Raw genomic sequence first — 16511 nt, 5'->3', positions numbered from 1 at the left:
GTGTATTCACACACTCAGGCAACCTTGCAAAATGACAAGCCAATTCCAAAATGGAAGTGCTATAGAGTGAGTAAGACCCGCAACTCGTATTTCAAACTTCGCAAATGTCGAATTATATTAATTTTTTACTACGACTTTTTAAAAATATTGCAGTTCATAAAGTTATGATAGTTGTGCCATTCGCCAATAAAACAAACTCTGGTTGAATCAGGTTTCTAACTAGACATTGCAGTTACTTCATACAATAGAGAAACTGTACTTTGAATGAATTGCAATCCATGAAATATCTGGTACAAAGTCAGGTTATCGATATTTCATTTGATTTTCTTCATACTTAGAGTAATTGCTCTTTGCTGTACCAGAAGAGGATAAGCAATGAAAATCAGAGTTATCCTCTTAGAGCACTGCACACTCAAAAGCCATGCGATACTTACAGAACATGTTTTCCTCATTTTGATGAAAACCTACTTCAGATTTAGTTTAGACATTTGAACTTTTGCAGCATTCGGAACTATTGATGAAGCTGAATAGGAAACAGCTGCATGGAACACATGGTCACTTAAAGAAGGCAGACAATATCAAATCATGCTTCTTATTTGTTTCCTTATTTATGCTCCCAATTCTTTATAAGGCCATGGTGCTGCCAAAAAGTATTGCACTAGACTAACCCATTGCACAAGGTGCCCAAAGACAATGGCAAGCAATTGGAATTAGTATAAGCAAAATAGCAGATGGAAAACTAGCTTAAAACTCTTCATGTTCCACCATGAGTTAATTATTGTTCAGGGTTCAGCTTTGTTTAATGGTGCTGAATGTACCTAAACACAAATCCAACTATAAGATCTCTAGTGTAACAAATTATTTCTTACTGGAGAAACAGTGAACCTGAAACAACACATTGAATGTTTCAGAAGGCTGTAAAGTCTTGATGAGCTAAACTTTATGTATGGTGCAGCTTTGGGTGCTGCTAAAGAAAGAATTGGAAAAACTCAATATTTGGAGAATGAAGCTGTGCACAAAGTGGCTGTATTGTCTCGAGTGCCTGGAAGCCAGATGCAGAAGTGGGAAATGTACCAGAAGTGACAGGTTGGCAATGAAGCAGAGCTGAAAACTTGAAACTTAGCCCCAAATTAAACAGGATGTTGAGTCCAGAATTGAAGATGGTGCAGTCAGCTGTACATTGTTGTTGCAATGGCATGGCGTCTTGAGAGATGCTATTTATGACTTTTGAACAGAATAGTATCTGGGAATGGCACTTGGAACCAATGTGACGTGCAATGGGTCAACAAAGGCAAGGGAGTAAGAGACAGATAATGACTGAACAGGTATTTTGAGAAGACAGTTGACAAAGATGACTTTGAGTGCTCTATGTAACCCCTTCACTATGTTCCTCACTTTACATCGCATGCCGAGTTCCTCATTCGAATTGAGATCCATCCTGAAGCACGAATATGACTCTTGCAGAACTTGAGAGTGTATCAATCGCTCCAGTGACTTGGCCTTCTGTGTGGTGAGTCTACCCAAAGCATACAGTAGACTGAAAGTTTCATTTACTTCACCACTCAAAATCCTCAACTCAAATTGAGTATTTTCCTGGTCTGTTCTCAGAAACTCGTTTTCATAAAGCAAAAGCTGACAGAGTTTTCTTGAGATTTCTCCCACCCCATATCATATTATCAGCAAATGTTGACCCTAACACATATAAAATTTAGTATTGAACAAGCTTTCACAATTGTGATCATCTTGTGAGGAACATTGGGCAGGATAGGCTTGAATGCACTGGAGTTCAGAAGAGTAAGAGGCAACTTGAGTGAAACATTTAAGGTGGTGAGGGGTCTTAACAAGGTGCAATAGAAAGGATTGAGACATACAGCATGGAAACAGTCCCTTCGATCCAACCAGTCCACACACATAGTTCCCAACACAATCTAGTCCCATCTGCCTGCACTTGGCCCATATCCCTCTAAATACCCATCCAGATGCCTTTTAAATGCTGTAATTGTCCCAAACTCCACCACTTCCTCTGAGAGCTCAATCCATATGCGCACCACCCTCTGCGTGAGAAAGTTGCCCTTAGGTCCCTTTTATATCTTTCCTCTCTCATCGTAAACCTGTGCCCTCTAGTTCTGAACTCCCCCACTGCAGGAAAAAGACCTTGCCTATTTATTCTAACCATGCCCCTCATGATTCCGGACTATAGTTCCCTGGTTTTTCCTTACCATCTTTCTTAAATAGTGGCACCATGTTAGCCAACCTCCAGACTTCCGGCACCTCACCTGTGACTATCGATGAAACAAATATCTCAGCAATGGGCACAGCAATCACTTCCCAAGCTTGCCACAGAGCTCTAGAGCACACCTGATCAGGTCCTGGGGATTTATCCACTTTTATGCATTTCAAGATATCCAGCAACTCCTCCTCTGTAGAGTCACAGAGTCATAGAGATGTACAGCATGGAAACAGACCATTCGGTCCAACTTGTCCATGCCGACCAGATATCCCATCCCAATCCAGTCCTATCTGGCAGCACCCAGCCCATATCCCTCTAAACCTTTCCTATTCATATACTGATCCAGATGCCTTTTAAATGTTGCAATCGTACTAGCCTCTACCACTTCCTCGGGCAGCTCACTCCATACATGTACCATCCTCTGCGTGAAAAAATTGCCTCTCAGGTCTCTTTTATATCTTGCCCCTCTCACCCTAAACCTATGCCCTCTAGCTCTGGACTTCCCCACCCCTAGGAAGAGACTTTGTCTATTTATCCTATCCATCCTCCTCATGATTTTATAAAGCTCTATAAGGTCACCCTCAGCCTCCGATGCTCCAAGGAAAACAGCCCCAGCCTATTCAACCTCTCCCTATAGCTCAACTCCTCCAACCCTGGCAACATCCTTGTAAATCTTTTCTGAACCCTTTCAAGTTTCACAATACCCTTCTGATGGGAGAGCAACCAGAATTGCAAGCAATATGCCAAAAGTGGCCTAACCAACATTTTGTACAGCCGCAACATGACATCCCAACTCCAGTACTCAATACTCTGACCAATAAAGGAAACCATACCCAACACCTTCTTCACTATCCTATCTATCTGCGACTCCACTTTCAAGGAGCTTTGAACCTGCACTCCAAGGTCTCTTTGTTCAGCAACACTTCCCAGGACCTTATCATTAAGTGTATAAGTCCTGCTAAGATTTGCTTTCCCAAAATGCAGCATCTCACATTTATCTAAATTAAACTCCATCTGCCACTTCTCAGCCCATTGGCCCATCTGATCAAGATCCCAGTAATATGGACATTTTTCAAGCTGTTACCATCTATTTCCCCAAATTCTATATCTTCCATGTCCTTTTCCACAGCGAACTACTGACGCAAAATACTTGTTGAGTATCTCTTGTGGCTCTGCATATAGGCTGCCTTGCTGAGTTTTGAGGGGCCTTATTCTCTTCCTAGTCACTCTCTTGTCCTTAAGTATTTATAAAATTCCTTAACCTTATTTGCCAAAGCTATTTCATGTCCCCTTTTTGCCCTCCTGATTTCCCTCTTAAGTACACTTATACTGACTTTATACTCTTCTAAGGATTCACTTAATCTCTCTGGTCTATACCTGACATATGCTTTCCTTTCACCATAACAGGACTATACTGTCTCTGGACTCTCGTTATCTCACTTTTGAAGGCTTCCCATTTTCCAGCTGACCCTTTACCTGCGAACATCTGCCCCCAATCAGCTTTTGAAAGGCAGAGTAGAGTCGGAGTGGAGGTAGTCCAATGGCCCAGTTTCTGCTTCTAATTCATGCTTGTACATGTTCATAAGGTAACAAAATGAGAGATGTCGAGGAAAATTCATCCTCATTATGAGAAGCATGGGGAACAAATAACAATTATCAATAACGCACCAGATATTCAGTTCTGCTTAAAAAAAATCAAAGTTTCAGTTTAGATTCACTCGTAAACTGAATAAAAATCACTGCTTTTATGCAGCTCAGTTAAAAATTAGATTAGATTACCTACTGTGTGGAAACAGGCCCTTCATCCTAACAAGTCCACACTGACCCTCCAAAGAGTAACCCACCCAGGCCCATTTCCCTCTGACGAATGCACCTGACACGATGGGCAATTTAGCATGGCCAATTCACCCGAACTGCAAATCTTTGGACTGTGGGAGAAAACCAGAGCATCTGGAGGAAACCCAGGCAGACACAGGGAGAATGTGCAAACTCCACATAGATAGTCATCCAAGGCTTGAATCAAACCTGGGACCCTGGTGCTGTGAGGCAGCAGTACTGTGAGACAGAAGTGCTAACCACTGAGCCACCGTGCTGCTGTGCCACTGTATTAGATAATTAGAACACCTTAATACAACACAAATCTGATTTATCCCTTTAGAAAATTCTTAATTCCAAGCTTTCTAACTGGATGTTTTTCTAAAAAAACACATTTTTGCACAAAATTAATTATTAGATTTTGATTACAAAAAATTGATTAAGTCTACAGCGGTTTCAAACTTACATCCATTGATGGCTCAAAGCTCAACACATGCATTGCACTATTTAATTCAAAACAAATAATTTGCATTGAAAAGGTACTGTTTACAAATTAACATGAATTAGACTGGAATCATCATACAAGTTTCCTAGCAACTATAACATCAAGTGCACCAAAAGATGTCTCATGTTATATACTTACAACAACAGATTTGGTAAATGATTACTAAATCTGGCTGTCAGATTAAATTGTTCTGTGTTGGTTAAGGTGTAAGCTTCATAGACTGTAGAAAAATAGATTAAAAATGTTTTCGTTTGTTACCAATTTCCATTAGGTCGAAAGAGTTGATAAAAATGCAGCGGCTTAAAAGTTCACAAGTGCTCTAGATCCTTTCCAGACAGTGCCGTTCTTTTATCGGAATGCATCTGACCATACTTTAATAATACATAAAATATTGACCAAATTTTCATAGCATTTTTAGTAAATGGCAAAAAGCCTCACAAATGGTAATAATAAGCTTGCAATTTTGCTGTCAGTTCATACAACATCTCAGTTTTAAAGGCTATTTAAAGAATTGCAGCCAACTGATAATAAATTGTAAAACATTAAAATCTACAATGAGAGCCAATTCGAGAAAACTCTCAGCTGAAGTAGAGACAATACCTACTCAAAGAACTCAGTTGGATTACCATTGCTGACTTCATCAGCATCATCATCTTGGAGGTCAGCTTTGATTAGAAGCTAGAACCTCTGGTTAGAAATAACCGTCCTCCTGACTATCTAAAGTCTGTCCACCATCAAAAAGTACAAGTTAGGAGTGTCAGGAATTACCACGTGCCTCGAGTTCTCCAATAACATTTAAAGCAGCTTGATACTGTCCAGGACAAAGCATCCAGATTGACAGACACACACCATCAACCAACTCAAACATTCACTACCCCCTGCCCCAAATTCCTGGTGCACTGCAGCAACTCGCCAAGCCTCCTTTGCTTGAAACTTCCAAACCCATAACCCTTCCTGCATGGAAGGACAAGAGTGGGAAGTACATGGGAACATCACGACCCCTAGTCACACATCATCCTGACAAGAAAATGAACTGCAGTTGCTTTATCATCATTGGGTTCAAATGTCAGACAGTTCATTAAGGAAAAGGGCGGTCACCTTCTCAAGGACCACAAATGCCAATCTAGCCAGCAATGCCTATATCCCATGAACAGAGGACCAATTTCTGTTTGTCATTTGCCAGATGCAGTTTGCAGTGTGGGTATGTCATAAGTTCCTATATATCTTCTTGACAACACAGGCTGTATTGCCTGCTTGTCCCTCAAGTGCTGACTTACATGCAGTGTAAAATGTTCAGTTATGAGGAGAAACTCCAAATATAAGTACCACAGTTCTTTGCAGGTAATTGTCTCCTACTTCTGCTGAATATAGACAATAGTGAGAGGAACGGAACGGGTTTTTTGTGGCAGCAGGCGGGAATTAAGGATGGTGTGTTGCCTTCCTGGTGCCAGGGTTAAAGACATCACAGACAGAGTGCAGGACATCCCCAAGGACGAAGGTGAAGAGCCAGAGGTGTTGGTAGTACATGTCGGCACAAATGATGTTGGGAAGAAGAGGAAGAACATACTACAGCGGGACTTTGGACAACTAGGAAGAAGGCTAAAAAGCAGGACATCCAAGGTGGTTATCTCTGGTTTGCTTCCAGTTCCTCGGGCTGGTGAGGCCAGAAACAGGGAGATAATGGACTTGAACATGTGGCTGGGGAACTGGTGCAGGACGTAAGGATTTAAATGCTTGGATCATTGGGGTATGTTTAGTGGTAAACATAAATTATATAAGAGAGACGGTTTGCACCTTAATAGGTTAGGGACCAGCATTCTGGCAGGCAGATTTGCTACTGCAACACAGCTACGTTTAAACTAAGTAGCGAGGGGGAGGGGACAAACTGGATGTTTAAGAAGGAAATTGAAGGGAAAGTTAGAACAAGGGAAGTCAAGAAAGACAACTGTATCAATGAGGCAGAAAACTCAAAAAGGGATCATGCTGTAAGGCTGAGTGAAATAGGAGTTGATGGGAAGGGTGAGGGCAGTAAAAAATTTAAAATACTATACATGAATGCACGAAGCATTAGAAATAAGATGGGTGAGCTTGAGGCTCTTTTGGAAATTGGCAGATACAATATTGTGGGGATAACTGAGACGTGGCTTCAAGTGGACAGGGCCTGGGAAATGAATATTCAAGGCTACACGTGCTTTCGTAAGGATAGACTGATGGGCAGAGGGGGTTGGGGTGGCCATGTTGGTAAGGGATGATATTCAGTCCCTTGCGCGGGGGGACCTAGAATCAGGGGATGTTGAGTCAGTGTGGATAGAGGTAAGAAATTCTAAGGGCAAAAAGACCCTCTTGGGAGTTATCTACAGGCCCCCAAACAGTAGTCTGGATGTCGGATGTAAGTTGAATCAGGAGCTGAAATTGGCCTGTCGCAAAAGTGTTACAACAGTTGTTATGGGGGATTTCAACATGCAGGTAGACTGGGTGAATCAGGATGGTATCGGGCCTCAAGAAAGAGACTTTGTGTGGAGTGCCTCCGAGATGAATTCTTAGAACAGCTGGTGCCGGAGCCTACCAGGGAGAAGGCAATTCTGGATCTGGTATTGTGCAATAAACAAGAATTGATCTGGGACCTCGAAGTGAAGGAGCCATTGGGAAGTAGTGACCATAATACAATAAGCTTCAATCTGCAATTTGAGAGGGAGAGGGTACAATCGGAAGTGACAATATTTCTGTTGAATAAAGGGAACTATGGAGCTATGAGGGTGGAGCTGGCCAAAGTTCAATGGTGCAATACCTTAGCAGGGATGACAGTGGAGGAACAGTGGCAGATATTTCTGTGTATAATGCAGAAGTTGCAGGATCAGTTCATTACAAAAAGGAAGAAAGATCCTAGGAGGAGGCAAGGGATGCCATTGCTGATGAGGGAAGTTAAGAAAAATATAAAGTTAAAAGAGAAAAAGTATAACATAGCAAAGATAAGTGGGAAAACGGAGGACTGGGAAGCTTTTAAAGAACAACAGAGGATTACGAAGAAGGAAACACGCAGAGAAAAAATGAGGTACGAAGGTAAACTGGCCAAAAATATAAAGGAGGATAGTAAAAGCTTTTTTAGGTATGTGAAAGGCAAAAAAATGGTTAAGACTAAAATTGGGCCCTTGAAGACAGAAACAGGGGAATATATTACGCGGAACAAAGAAATGGCAGAAGAATTGAATTGTTACTTCAGATCTGTGTTCACTGGGGAAGACACAAGCAATCTCCCTGAGGTAACAGTAGCTGAAGGACCTGCACTTAAGGGATTTTATATTTGCCAGAAATTGGTGTTGGAGAGACTGTTAGGTCTGAAAGTTGATAAGGCCCCGGGGCCTGATGGTCTACATCCCAGGGTACTGAAGGAGGTGGCTCGAGAAATCGTGGATGCGTTGGTGATTATTTTCCAGAGTTCAATAGATTCGGGTTCAGTTCCTGCGGATTGGAGGGTGGCTAATGTTGTACCACTTTTTAAGAAAGGTGGGAGAGAGAAAGCAGGAAATCATAGACCAGTTAGTCTGACCTCAGTGGTGGGAAAGATGCCGGAGTCTATTATAAAGGATGAAATTACGATACATCTGGATAGTAGTAACAGGACAGGTCAGAGTCAGCATGGATTTATGAAGGGGAAATCATGCTTGACTAATCTTCTGGAATTTTTTGAGGATCCAACTCTGAAGATGAACAAGGGAGATCCAGTAGATGTAGTGTACCTGGACTTTCAGAAAGCTTTTGATAAAGTCCCACATAGGAGGTTAGTGAGCAAAATTAGGGTGCATGGCATTGGGGGCAAAGTACTAACGTGGATTGAAAGTTGGATGGCTGATAGGAAACAAAGAGTAGTGATAAATGGCTCCATTTCGGAATGGCAGGCAGTGACCGGTGGGGTACCGTAGAGATCAGTGCTGGGACCGCAGCTTTTTACAATATATGTTAATGATATAGATGATGATATTAGTAATAACATTAGCAAATTTGCTGATGATACTGAGCTGGGTGACAGGGTGAAATATGAGGAGGATGTTAGGAGATTACAGGGTGACCTGGACAGGTTAGGTGAGTGGTCAGATGCATGGCAGATGCAGTTTAATGTGGATAAATGTATGGTTATCCACTTTGGTGGCAAGAACAGGAAGGCAGATTACTACCTAAATGGAATCAATTTAGGTAAAGGGGTGTACAAAGAGATCTGGGTGTTCTTGTGCACCAGTCAATGAAGGTAAGCATGCAGGTACAGCAGATAGTGAAGAAGGCGAATAGCATGCTGGCTTTCATAAGAAGAGGGATTGAGTATAGAAGCAAAGACGTGCTTCTGCAGCTGTACAGGGCCCTGGTGAGACCACACCTGGAGTAGTGTGTGCAGTTCTGGTCTCCAAATTTGAGGAAAGACATTTTGGCTATTGAGGGAGTGCAATGTAGGTTCACAAGGTCAATTCCTGGAATGGCGGGACTACCTTACACTGAAAGACTGGAGCAACTGGGCTTGTATACCCTTGAGTTTAGAAGACTGAGAGGGGATCTGATTGAGGCATAGCAGATTATTAAAGGATTGGACACTCTGGAGGCAGGAAACATATTTCTGCTGATGGGAGAGTGCCAAACCAGAGGACACAGCTTAAAAATACGGGGTAGACCATTTAGGATAGAGATGAGGAGAAACTTCTTCACCCAGAGTGTGGTGGCTGTGTAGAATGCTCTGCCCCAGAGGGCAGTGGAGGCCCAGTATCTGGACTCATTTAAGAAAGAGTTGGATAGAGCTCTCAAGGATAGTGGAATCAAGGGTTATGGAGATAAGGCAGGAACAGGATACTGATGAAGGATGATCAGCCATGATCATATTGAATGGTGGTGCAGGCTCGAAGGGCAGAATGGCCTACTCCTGCAACTATTGTCTATTGTCTAATGCAGGATTTTTGTTGCCCAAAAATAAAGGATGGTCATAGATACCGGCTCAAATTATTTGCCATGATTTACAAAAAATCATACAAATCTAAAAAGTTCCTGTTTTGTGTGTACAAATGTTGAGTTAGCAGATTTTAGTTGCAGCATTAAGACAAGACAAAAATAGTCTTTATCGCTTTGGGAATAATAATCAACTAGGCTGTTCATGAATTTTTGATTCATTTAGAGGATCCTGGTGACTCGCTGTGCCAGCATTTACTGACTATCCCTAATTGCCCTCGAAAAGGTGGTGGTGAGCTCCATCTTGAACCACTACTCCATGTGCTGTAGATCGAACCCATGGTGTCATTAGGGACAAGGTGTCAGGATATTTACCCAACAACTGTAGGAACGGCAATACATTTCCAAGTTAGGACTGGGAGTGTTTTGGGTGTTAATTTTGCAGATGGTGGTATTCCCATGTGTCTGCTGCCCATGTCCTTTGAGATAGAAGTGGTCATGTGAGGGGCATGGATAGGGTAAATAGGCAAAGTCTTTTCCCTGGGGTCGGCGAGTCCAGAACTAGAGGGCATAGGTTTAGGGTGAGAGGGGCAAAATATAAAAAAGACCTAAGGGTCAACTTTTTCACACAGAGAAAGTGGTAGAGGCTGGTACAATTCCAACATTTAAGAGGCATTTGGATGGATATATGAATAGGAAGGGTTTGGAGGGATATGGGCCGGGTGCTGACAGGTGGAACTAGATTGGGTTGGGATATCTGGCCGGCATGGACAAGTTGGACCAAACGGTCTGTTTCCACGCTGTACATCTCTATGACTCTATGTATTTGGAAGGAGCTGTATAAGACGATGGACTGAATTTCTGCAGTGTATCTTGACGATGGTACATACTGCTACTACTCAGCATTGATAGAAGAGGGAGTGAATGTTTGTGGATGTGGTGCCAATCAAGTGGACTGCTTTGGCTTGGGTAGTGTGAAGCTTCTTGAATGTGTTAGAGCTGCATTCATCCAGGCAAATGGGATTATTCCATCACACTCCTGACTTGTGCTTTGTAGATATAGGACAGGTTTCGGGGAGTCAGGAGAAGAGTTACTTACTGCAGGATTCCGAGCATTGGAGCTGCTCATTTAGCCACAATACTAGTATGACCGATCCAGTTCCGTTTGGACATCCATGTGGATGATAATGGAACGGTGTAGGTTAGGTGGGCATCAGATTAATTTCGCAACGTCAAGGTGCTGTAACATTCTATGTTCTATAACCATTAGACTTAATGCCAGGAATGGCCCTAACCAGTAGAAAGTACCCACCCCCACCCCTCGCCCCACAAAGCCACCATGAGAGGATGAGCACGTTGACACACATACAGTCAGTTCTGATATAACGCAATAGTTCCAATCTCGCATTATAAAGAAAACAGCATAATAGCCACACCATTTAAACTAATGCGGCCAGAATTGCCTTATAGCCATTACAGGTAAGGGAAGTTCATGTTCTCCAAATAACGGTCTAAATTCTTCAATCACGTTAAAGCTGATTCGCACTGAGGAAACACATGTTATCGAGAACCTAAATGAACATTGTTTTTCACCCTTGTGATTGTACAGATCATGGGTTTTGGTGATGCCATCAGAGAAGTACTGATCATTTTCTGCAATGCATCCTGTAGATGGTAACATAGCCACTGTGCACCACTGGTAGAGGAAGCAAATGCTTAAGGTGGTCGATACAGAACCAATGAATCAAACTGCCGCATCCTGGATGGTGCTCAGCTCCATGAGTATTTATGCACCTGTACTCACTCAGGCAAATGGAGCACATTCCATCCCATCCTGTCATGTACCCGGGAGATGGTGAAGAGGCAAGGCTTGGCAGAGCCAGGAGGTGAACCGCTTTATACAAAATGCTTGACATGTTCTGGTTGCCATGGATTTATAAGGCTGATGGCACTGAGTGTCTGGTCAATAATACAGGTGGGCGGTGACCTCGCACCAACTTGGCAGACAGGAAATCAAAAAGCAAAAATGAAGTCAAATACATAGATTTATCTTGATTACAAATGTGTACATTCAGGTTTGCTGAAGAATTAATATTTTTAGTCAGGGAAAGGCACATCTCATTTGTGAGTGGGTTGTTGGAACTCTCTCCCTTGGTAGCTGTAAATCTGACTGAGGCTTATTTTACATGTGAATTACTTACTTAATTTTGGACCATGGCTTTTGATCAAAAGATCAAATGGATTTGCTTTAATAAGTAGCCTGGTTTCTTTGATGTGAAAGAAATGGTTTGTTCTTTTACTGGAGATGACAGCACATAATGACTTGTCCTCATTTTAAATTGATGTCAAAAATCTTGCGGAAGCCCTGATTTGGGGTATAAACTGACCATGTTTACTGCTAAGAACTGCTATGCCCCCATTAGGAGTTAGCCTGTACTTTTTTTTAATCTCACTAATAGATATTTGACTTGCCATATAAAGGTGGTATATTGAGTCAGACATTAATACAGGTCATACTAGTGAGATGTGTAGAAGGCACACCCACACATAATGGTGTTAATTCTACGTTTTCTATATCTGCACATAGAAAACAACAAACAGATTAGATTACCTACAGTATGGAAACAGGCCATTTGGCCCAACAAGTCCAGACCGACCCTCCAAAGAGTAACCCATCCAGACCCATTTCCCTCTGACTAATGCACCTAACATTATGGGCAATTTAGCATGACCAATTCACCTTGCCTGCACATCTTTGGACTGTGGGAGGAAACCAGAGCACCCAGAGGAAACCCACACAGACACAGGGAGAATTTGCAAACTCCACACAGACAGTGTGTGGAGTCGAACTTGGGTCCCTGCGGTTGTGAGGCAGCAGTGCTAACCACTGAGCCACCATGCCGCCCTAGTGGGTCCGTCGGCAAAAATAATTAAACATAAAGCTAAAAGGCACATCATTTGCTAAACTGTCAGATAACTGAACTGCAGCAAGAGAATTTGGTGTTAATGAAAAACTGGTTCAAGAATGGAAGATGAAGACACCCAATACCAAATGCACCATGAAAATATCCATTGGTCTGATTTTAAGAAGCATACATTAATATGTTTCCTAGTTACTTCATCACGAAAAATTATGTATCATGTTTTAACAGAAGACCAGGGTTGCTCAGAAACTACCAAAATACCTCAATGCCAAAATGACCAGTTTTCAGCGATTCATCATCAAAACAGCAGGAGAAACTCAAGCACCCACTAGGTCATATCAGCAACATGGAGGAACAGTGAATTTTGATATGCTCAGCAGCTGAACTACAGAGTGGAAAGGTTCCAATGAAAACAACAGGTCACGAAACAACAAGATCTACTGTGGTACAAGCCTGCACGGTCAATGGAACAAAAGGAAAGCTTATGGGAATTTTTAAACATAAAACCATGCTGACATTCAAGTTCTCAGCAGGAGATTCTGTACATGTCCATGACAAAAGTTGGATGGATAATGATGGAGTGAGGTACAGGAAATGCATGGAATATCTGTCACACTAACCCAGCTAAAGAATGTAGCTTATTAGTGTAGGACAGATTGCAATCCAGACCATAGCGATGTCCTCTCATTAGGGAAAATGGAGGCTGATAGGGTTCAAACCTGAGAGTTACCACAACTCAGGCAAGGGGAGAGGCTGAGAAAGAAAATCCTTCACAGTAACCTCAGAAGCTACAGCAATTGAACTCACACTTTTGGCATTATTCTGCATCACAAACCTGCCTTCCAGCCAACTGAGCTAACCAAACCCTACAATCCCATATAAGCCAAAACAGTAATGTCAGGTGATTAGGGTCATTAGTTCAAGCTTTGGATGCATCACTCAAAAAAAAAAAGCCTATTGAAGATCATTTTTGCACTCAATGGTGGGTTGATAGAGAAAAACCCTGGATAGACAGTGGAAATGCACTTGCTGCTTCGTTTGATGGGCTGAATGGCTTTCATCGTCAAACAGTGGGTTGTTATTAATGCACAATAACTATCATCAGATCTTTCAAAAGTGCTGAATAGAAAAATATGTTGCTGGAAAAGTGCAGCAGGTCAGACAGCATCCAAGTAGCAGGAGAATCGACATTTCGGGCATAAGCCCTTCTTCAGGAATGAGGAAGGTGTGCCAAGCAGGCTGAGATAAAAAGGTAGGGAGCTCCTGACCTGCTGCGCTTTTCCAGCAACACATTGTTCAACTCTGATCTGCAGCATCTGCAGTCCTCACTTTCTCCTAAAAGTGCTGAATATCCAATTTAATGGATGGAGAAGAAGTGGATTTGTTCTGGATATATGATTCGGAAACCGAAAGTACCACATCTGATTCAGAATGAGATCATTGTGATGATACCATAGCTAGTGTATCTCAGAATGAATTTGATTAACTCTTTGTATTGGATCCTAAAGACAAAGGGCTTGACTTTTTCTAAAACATTTTATTTGTGGTAAACATACACTTAATGAATTCATACAATCAAAGATGCCATATTTTTTACTTGAAATATTTGTGGGTTTTCCCCATATTTCAAAATGCTAACCAGTGTCACCACAATTCACATTTTATACTCAATGTACAAGCTGACCCATTTTTGGGATGGTTGTTTGAGGTTTCAAAGATCGACTTATACACTGTGATCTACAGTCACTATTCACTTATTGAATTCATTAAAGGTCAGCAGAGATCCATTTACAAAGAAAAATGTTGGCAAGTTCTTCGAACATCTAACCTGTTAAAATTGTTTAAAAACTGTTTTTGAATACAGTTTTCCCAATCACTTACTTGGGTGCTGTACAGTTATTTGCACATTCTCAGCTTATTGCTATAAAACTAACAGAACAAACAAACACGTGTTTCTGCAGTTCCCCAAATTGATTCCCATCACATAGACCCATTCATTACTCTCAGTAAATTTTGGGTTGGAAACTTATGAAACTCTCCTTGCCATTTTTTTGTCTTCAGTAAGGTGGTACTATCGCAGACCCAGTTGATGGGATTTGGTTTCAGTAGAAGTCTGGAATTAATTATCTATTGATGACCCTGTACCCTTTGTCGAATGTTGGAAAAGTCCCATCTGGTTCACTCATGTCCTTTCCTCTTCTGATTTACACTTGACTCCAGACCCACAGCAATGGGGCTGACTCTTAACTGCCCTCTAGATAATTAGAGAATGGGCATTAAATGCTGGCCCTAGCTAGCAACACCCACATCCTGTGAATGAATAAAAAGTGCAGCATGAAGTTGGGCAAATAAAATAGAGTTTGACATAGGACTAAAACCCCTATACACGCTGGGCTGGATCTGGTCACGAGGCAATTGGACTGACCCTGGGCTGAAAAGCTGGGCCCCAACTCAGCTATTTGGGGGCAGGCCCGGTCAATTTCTTTGCGCTTTCTTGCAGCTCATGGGCTGATCAAAATGAGGACTGGCATCTCTTTCGTCCCAGCAGCACTACCAGGAACAGTGGCTACTGCTCAAATTACACCTTGCTGAGAGGCTCGCAGATAGACAAGCAAATGTCAGGCATCCCTGAGGCCAGTCAGGCAGGTCTTGCTGAGGAGGAACCTGGCTGCATGGTTGCTGAAGGCATTGGGTCATTAGCACAGATGTAGCCATGATCACTGATCACAGAATGTGCAATCCTCACACCTCAAACATGCAGGGAGGCTTCCCGAGTTTAACTCAGCTTTTCACATAGCACAGGCTGCAAGTGGTACCGTTTGCCCCTGGGCAGGAAGGTTGTTTTTGTTAAATGCCAGCGCAACAGGAATGCCAAGGTTCCTCCAACCTCCATGTTCCTTCCAGATATTTCACTCCACTTCCAACTTCTATTGTGCTTCAGTGAGCCCCGTAAATTCAACCTCACTGTCTTAACCAAAACCCCACAAAGATATTTGTGTTTCGTAGCCATCACGAGACAGTGAGAATTAACATAAATTTTGCAAATTCCTCGCTGGAGAAACCAAAGAATCTTTTACGAAATGTTTAAACCACTTATGACAATTTTACAAACGATACAAAGATTAAGTGGAATTGTATCAACACAAATAAAAATTTCAAATGCATTCTCGATTTTTGACCTGACATCACAATGTAACCTCTGGATCTTGAGCCTTTATCAGTTCCAATGGAGTAAGAATGGAATTCTAAATTATTCTCTCACTACACAGAAATCTAATCATTTCACAAGTCTGGTAACTGTATTTTGGCACATTGTTTCAACAGGTTGTGAGGTGGGCAGCAATTATTCAAAACAAAATCTAATGATTACACTGAGAGCAGCAAAAGACAATGAAAATGGTCAGGCTGTTGCTATTATAACAAAGGATCAAACAGTTCCTAACTTCTCACATTGTCTTCACTTACAGATAAAGGGGCAATTAAAAGTGGCATTGCATTTTCCAAAAGACACTGATGGCCAGTGACTATCAAAACAGAAAGAAGATGGTATCACTATCAAGTAGAATGCAGAGTAGGATTTTTAATATTTCAGGAAATATGAGCAAAAATACAAACATTTCCCGGGTTACAAAGGGGTTCAGAGTCAGTTTGCAAGTCAATTTGTACGCAAGTCAAAACCAAATGCAGGACAATACAAAGCTACAGTTCATAAGTACAGGAAATATTCATACATCGGATATCTGTATGGGATTGGCATTCGCAATTTGGATATGCATAAATCGGGAACCCTTGTAGTGTAATTGATGTTCCTTGTCATGAAATATCAGCCTTGGAACTGATGAAGGCCCAGGATCCAAAGGCCACATTCTGACGGCAGGTCAAAAACAGGAAACGTACTATTTCTCCCCCTATAAATGTTGCCAGATTTCCTGACTATCTCACATTTTCTGATTCTATTTAAAATTTCCAATATCTGCAGTATTTCACTTTAAGAATTTTCATCACTTGTGAGAGGTGAGGTGCTGACTAGTAACATCTGCACAAATAGATGTTTCGTGAGGAGGGAGCTGGGATTAACCGATATGCTCAAAGTGGCTGGGCTTAAATATTA

General features: G+C 41.8%; 1 protein-coding gene across 4 annotated transcripts in view; it reads right to left on the bottom strand.

The window, feature by feature from the left end:
- Window positions 1-16511, bottom strand: part of ccny (cyclin Y) — a 239501-nt gene that overhangs the window by 80072 nt on the left and 142918 nt on the right. Inside the window, exon 1 of one of the 4 annotated variants that reach the window (XM_072576136.1) lies at window positions 4689-4707. The exons of the other annotated variants lie outside the window; for them this stretch is intronic. The gene's annotated coding sequence lies outside the window, so the exon portion shown is untranslated. Of the gene's footprint in view, window positions 1-4688; window positions 4708-16511 lie in introns of those variants that run through there. 4 annotated transcript variants of the gene reach the window in all.

The sequence above is a fragment of the Chiloscyllium punctatum genome, chromosome 8 (genome assembly GCF_047496795.1).
Source record: "Chiloscyllium punctatum isolate Juve2018m chromosome 8, sChiPun1.3, whole genome shotgun sequence".
Lineage (NCBI taxonomy): Eukaryota > Metazoa > Chordata > Chondrichthyes > Orectolobiformes > Hemiscylliidae > Chiloscyllium > Chiloscyllium punctatum.
Note: the sequence above shows the minus strand (reverse complement) of the source record. Positions and strands in the feature narration are given on the sequence as shown.